We start from the raw sequence: 7,218 nt of genomic DNA on the forward strand, positions 1-7,218 counted from the left end.
ACTCTTTGGGTCTTCCAACACCTGTGCAAACAATTCCTTATATTAAATATTCAGTTTTGAGAGGGGTGGGGGTGGGGCAATGCACAGCTCTGTAGCTGATTAAAGCTGGGATGAAATCAGCAGATGCTGGCTCCTGCCTCCCAGCTATTCACTTCCTACCGATGAGGGCTTTAGAAAAGATACTGATAAAATTTCCCCCAGCTCCCCTCTGTCCCTGTCAAATTCCCCACTCCATCATTTACCAGCAGCGTGACCGTAGGAACGTGGTTTGACCCATGAAGTTCTTGAATTTGGGTTGTACCTATACCTCGAGGTTGTTATAAGAATAGAATAGCGGGGCCTAGCAAACACAGGAGTGGATGTTCACAGTCAGCTATTGGATGTATCACAGGGCTCCCAATGGAGAAGCTAGAGAAAGTACCCAAGGAGCTAAAGGGATCTGCAACCCTATTGTTGGAACAACATGATGTACTAACCAGAACCCCGGAGCTCTTGTCTCTAGCTGCATATGTATCGAAAGATGGCCTAGTCGGCCATCAATGGAAAGAGAGGCCCATTGGACTTGCAAACTTTATATGCCCCAATATAGGGGAATTCCAGGGCCAAAAGAATGGGAATGGGTGGGTAGGGAAGTGGGGGGCGCTATGGGGGACTTTTGGGATAGCATTGGAAATGTAATTGAGGAAAATATGTAATAAAAATATTAAAAATCAAAAAAAAAAAAGAATAACGCCACTGGCAAAAAAAAAAAAAAAAAAGAATAGAATAGGGCTGTATGTGCCCCGGGCTTCCAACAAGTACAGTATTGTAAAAATGACAGAATTTAATGCCACACAGAATATGTAATGGTCAGGAAAGCCACTTATTTTTAAATAGCCAAAACTTGGGTTAAATCAAGCAGTTAAGAGCACTGGCTCCTCTCCCAGAGGACCTGGGTTCAATTCCCAGCCCCCACATGGCAACTCACAGTTGGAAGGGATCCGTCATCTTCTTCTGTGTCCACAGGCACCAGGCATGTGCATAATATACCAATAACATAAAATATAATAAATACCAATAACATAAAATATACTAAATTACATGAAAATAAAGTTAAGGAGAGTAATAGTCAAAAGGCTAGGTGAGGTGGTGCCCCCCCTTAATCTGAACATGCAGGAGGCAGAGGCCACTGGGTTTCTTGTGAGTTAGAAGCCAATCTGATATACCTAGTGAATTCCATGGCAACATAGTGAAACCCTGTCTGGGAAAAAAAAAAATTAAAGTGGCCAAATGACTTGAATAAACACTTATCCGAAGAAGAAATACAAGTGTACAATGTGAGTGTGAGCAGGTCTGGGGAGACAGCGCCACTGGTCACCGGCTTAACTGCACAAGAAAGCATGGGACCTGAGCTCCTCCTCTGGCACGCGAGATCATGGGGGTTTCTAAGGTAGGTACGGGTGGTGGCATGGCAGTATGCATCTGTAATCCCAGAACCAGGAGGCGAGAAGGAGGACTCCCTGGGCTTCCTAGCCAACTACCCAAGACAAGTCAGTAAGCTGGAGGTTCAGGAAAGGCACTGCCCATCTCAAAGATGCGAAGCAACCAAGGACAACACTCAGCCTGTACCTCTGGTTTCCACATAGATGCACACACATGTGCACACACAAGAGAGACAGAGAGACAGAGGCAGGCAGACAGATGAAGAGAGAGGGGCTCTCTGAGAGGCTCGACATCAATCATTTCTCATTAGGGAGTCAAAACCACAATGAAAAGCTGCTTCACTCTTACTTGCGCGGCTGTCATTAAAAATGCAAAGAAGACGTGGAGCCGGCAGTGGAGAAAGAACAGTGCTGTGCAAGCGTGACGACCGGAGTTTGAATTTCCAGGACCCACACAAAAGCTGGCAGGTTCGGAGGCTGCTGCAGTTACAGCGTGTAGAGGCAAAGATGGGGGATCCCCTAGCAAGCTGAAGGTAAACTAGTCAATCCAACAGGAGGTTCCAGAGCTAACTGGTTAGATAAGCTAGTCAATCCAACAGGAGGTTCCAGAGCTAGCTGGTTAGATAAGCTAGTCAGTCCAAGCAACTCAGAGTGAGTTGCATAAACAAAGTGATGAGCAATCAAAGAATATCTTCACTGTCAACTCCCGGCCTATATGCACATCTCTCTCTCTCTCTCTCTCTCTCTCTCTCTCTCTCTCTCTCTCTCTCTCTCTCTCTCTCTCTCTCTCTCTTTCTCTCTCTCTAAGTAAAAGCAAAAAGAAAGAGAAGCTGGGAGTGAACTCAGCATAAGAGTGGCTGAGTCCATCCCTAGCACAGGAAAGAGAGGAGGAAGAGGAGGAAGAGGAGGGGGAGGAAGAGGAGCAAGGCTGTGGGACTTTTGAACATCATTGGCAGATGTGGGAAGGGGTGCAGCCATGAGGGAAAACACTATGGAGTTCCTGAATTAAGAATAAATATGCAGCTGGGCCATGGTGGTGCATGCCTTTATAATTCTGGGAGGCAGAGGGCAGAGGGGCAGAGGGGAAGGGGGTGGGGGGAGAGAGCAGGGAGGAGGGGTCAGGGGATAGGGGTGCAGAGGGGCAGGGGGGCAGAGGCAGAGGCATTTCTGAGTTCAAAGCCAGCCTGGTCTACAGATCAAGTTCTAAGACAGCCAGAGCTACACAGAGAAACTCAGTCTCAAAAAACAAACAAATCCATAGCAAGAATTTTGGTTCCTTCAAAAACTCGGGTACATTATGTGAATATGTTTTTGTTGTTGTTGTTTGTTTGTTTGTTTTGTTCTTTTTAATTTATTTTTTATTAGATATTTTCTTTATATACATTTCACATGCTATCCCTAAAGTTCCCTATACCCTCCCTCTGCCCTGCTCCCCTACCCACCCACTCCCGCTTCTTGGCCCTGGCATTCCCCTGTATTGGGGCTTATCTAGGCCAACTTCTGCTACAAATGCAGCTAGAGATACGAGCTCTGGGGTACTGGTTAGTTCATATTGTTGTTCCACCTATAGGGTTGCAGACCCCTTCAGCTCCTTGGGTGCTCTCTCTAGCTCCTCCATTGGGAGCCCTGTGTTCCATCTTATAGATGACTGTGAGCATCCACTTCTGTATTTGCCAGGCACTGGCATAGCCTCATACGAGACAGCTATAACAGGGTCCCTTCAGTGAATATGTTTTTGTTTTAATCCCATTTGTGAAATAAGAGGTTGCTTCACAACATGTGACAATGATTTGCCTCATGCACTAGGGTTTTTTTTTGTTTGTTTGTTTGTTTGTTTGTTTGTTTTGGTTTTTTGAGACAGGGTTTTTCTGTGTAGCCCTAGCTGTCCTGGAACTCACTTTGTAGACCAGGCTGGCCTTGAACTCCGAAATCTGCCTGCCTCTGCCTCCAAGTGCTGGGATTAAAGGTGTGCCACCACCTCCCCTCCCTCCCCCCTCCTCCCCCCACCTCCTGCACTAGTAGGGGCGTGTTTTTACCCAGCTGCAGAGAGTTTGTTTGGAATTCTAGGAACCTTTCAGAGGGGGTAAATGCCAGACCCACAGAGGGGCTGAGGGCTCTCCGAGGGGCTGCTTTCCTCCCTCCTGCTCCTGTTTCCTGTTGCTGTGTTGCTGTCGTTTGTCAAGTGGTCATGAGCAAAGAGACAAGAAGAAGAAATTGGATATCCTAAAGATGAAGTTTGGATTTGTCCCTAGGAACCCAATGCCCCTGCCCCTAATCAGCAGGAAGTAGTCTAAAAGGTCTATGTCTCCTTTCTGACCTTTCCTCTCTAACCTTCCTTCCCTCCTACCTAGTGTTGGGGGGTTGGAAAAGATTAGGGTGGAATAAGGGCTGGAAGGGTGGTAGATATAAGAACCCAACAGAATAGCTAAAAACCAACCAACCAACCAAACAAACAAACAAAAAAACATGTCAATGTAAACATCTCAGAAACCAAGGATGGAGACATGCATGGCAATCTCAGCTCTGGATATTTATCCAGGAATTGAAAACAAGGTACCCACTCCATTCTTGGAATTTACAGCAGTACCCTTACCAGGTTTCTCTTTTTGTATCCTCAGTTACTTTAAAACTAAGGATATCCAGTCACATGCTACATGGGTGAAGTTTGAGGACTCAGTGCTCAAAAAGGCTAAGAAAAATAAGCCAGTTATGGCACAAGGACCGCAGGGTTGCACTTCCAGAAAGCATGCAGAACAGCCAACCCACCTCACCCCACCCCCAACCCCACCCCCTACCCTGCTTCCTCCCAAGAGCCTAAACTGCACAGGAATCAGGAATGAAAGAAATCGTCCTTCCCTTCTACCAAGCTTCCTCTTGCTCATGGTTTACTTATTGAATAAATGTCTGTTGAGGATCTAGTGTATGTCAAGCTGCAGGGTTGGCTCTGGAAACAACAGTGGTTAGACAGGCAGACCTGGGCTCTCCAGTCATTTACTTCCTAGTCAACAAAGTGACTTCAGACAGTGTAGATGCCAGACTGAGGATAAAGAGATCTGCCAAAATCAAAGGAGACTTAACATGAGAAGTACCAAGCCAGAAACAATGGTCACTCGGCAGAGGAAACACATACAAAAGCCCAGAGACGGAAGACAACTCACCATGTCATAAGGAATAAAGGTCAGCACAGCGTGAGGAGAGATACCACGGAGAGCAGCCATTATGTTATGTATGTTATATGGCTATAACAGACTGTGCAGGGCTGTGAAGGAAAAGGTAGTTAACAAAATAGATTGTCTTGTGAGAAAATGAACACCAGAATGTCAGTGAAGGACAGGGTTGGACAACCCCGGGTTCTCCATCAAGGTTTGTAATTTGCCACTGGTGAGCCCTTAGGGTTTTCACAGTTAGGCATGGGCTTAGATCACCTAGTTTCATATAACAGACTCCTGGGCCATCTCAGGTAGATCAGGTCGATCTGGGCGGGGCCCAGAATCTGCACATCACGCTCCTGCCAAGACACTGCTGATGCTGGCAATCTTCCACCACACAGATGATGGATGCTGGAGGCAAGTCTGAGATTCTCTCCCAGTGAACCGTCTCTCCTGATGGGCGTGGTCACCAAATGAGAGAAAACAAGTCTGGGGAAGCCTGTGGGCGCACTGGGGAGGGGGCAGACAGTATCTTCCTGAGTGGCCTTGAACTCACTATGCAGACCAAGCTGACCTCACACGCTCCTCCAGCCTTTGCTTTCTGAGTGCTGAGATTACGGGCGTGTACCACTGCACCTGCTAGGAAAGCCTTTTCTAAAAAGAAAAAGACAAACGCACGGAATCACCGCCTTGGAGCCGTTCACCACTCACCCCTCCCATCTGTTTCCCTCATCGTTTATAAGAAATGTTCTCCTCTAAGAGGAGCCGCTGACTGCTTAGGAACAATGGCGATTTTACTTCGTTTATGCTAACTCTGCTTCTCTGAGCATGTGAGCATCTGCTAACCCACAATGCCAGGGCAAATGCTATCTTCCCCTGCCTCGGTGAAGCATTCACAGTCACCTCTAATGTTCTTTTCACCAGTAGAGCTTGATGCCGTCTTCGAGGACCCGTGGTTATTTTTGTCAACCATCATCTCGGCCCACTCCTCCCAAACAAAGCTCTCCTGTGAGTCATCTGGGGAAGCCAGAGGCATATGACGCTTGTTCAGCTGGTATCCTGCCATTCCGGAGAAGAGTATTAACATTCCCTTGCACTCAATTAGGGGGAAAAAAAGCAACAATAACACAGATTCATCAGCTGCTCTAAACTCAAGAATCTGGAATACACACTCATGGTAAATGCTTAGGACGTATATATTTATTTATTTATTTATATTCACTCACAAGTTCAGTAAATATTGGGGGGCTACAAACACAGCAGTGTACAAAACAGAGCCCCCTTTTATGAGGCTTACTTATGTCCACTCTGGGAATATACAGCAGTATTCTCTCCTAGAGGGTTTTTTTCTTTCTATAGTCACCTAGTGTTAACTGCAGTCCAAAAAAGGTAAAAAGATTCTAGAAACAAACAGCGGATGTGTCACGGAAGCCAGTGCTGGCATCGTGTGAGGTTTTCCCTTTGAGCATCCATGCAGTGTATGCTCTCAACCCTCTAAGCACCTAATGACTGTCTGGGTTACCAGACTGAAAAATACATTATCTCATGGACTCAGTACTTTGCTGGCTTCTACTCTAGGTCACGCATATGTGCCCTGCCCAAGGAGGAGCAAGTAGTGTATTCTGAAAGTGTCCCTGTGCTGACAGAAGGGGCAGTCACATGGTGGATGGGATTATGGGTTGGAGTACTATAAAGTATGAAATAGGCAAGGTTTTCTTTTTTTTAATTATTTATTTTATGTATATGAGTACACTATAGCTGTCTTCAGACACACCAGAAGAGGGCATCGGATCCCATTACAGACGGTTGTGAGCCACGATGTGGTTGCTGGGATTTGAACTCAGGACCTTCAGAAGAACAGCCAGTGCTCTTAACTACTGAGCCATCTCTCCAGCCCGGTAACTAGGTTTTCACTTGTGGGTGTTGTTCTCCAGGCTCATTGAGGGGAAGATGTTAGGGACTGAATCTAGACCCGTGAAATTTAAATGTTTAGGGGTCCCAACATGTGACCTTTCTTTTGGATTTAGGAAGCCTATGTCATGTTTGCCCCACGATTTTTTAAGAAGCATGTAATGTGTGGTCTAGATTCACGGGTACACAGCTGGGGAGAAACTTTTACTCAAGAAGATTCATACTTGGAATTTATCCAACACATGATCTAGATGAGATACAGGACTTCCAGTTGATGTGGGAAAGAGTTGGGACATCGATATGGCTGTAGGAATGTGATACATACACACACACACACACACAAAGAATAGCCTTCATCTCCTCCCTTAGCTGTACAGTCCTTTTAGTTACTACCATTTCTACTGCCGAATACACAGACACACACACACACACACACACACGTCATGAGGGGGAGTATTGCAGGTTAAATAGTGGTTCCCCACAAGTTACATGTTGAAATCCAATCCCCAAAACCTTCCTTGGATTGTATCACTAAAGAAGTAATGATGATAACATGACGTCATAGGTATAGATGGGATCCTTATGAAGAGGACAATATGACACAAATACACAAAGTGGGGTCTACATGAAGACACATGGAGAAGATGAGAAGACATCCACCTACAAGCTAAGGAGAGAATCCTTGGTGGAAGGTATTGAGCCAACTCCTTGATCTTGACTCCTGGCTTCCGGAATTG

This window comes from Mus caroli, unplaced genomic scaffold, assembly GCF_978045245.1.
Source record: "Mus caroli unplaced genomic scaffold, Mus_caroli_1 scaffold_13, whole genome shotgun sequence".
NCBI lineage: Eukaryota > Metazoa > Chordata > Mammalia > Rodentia > Muridae > Mus > Mus caroli.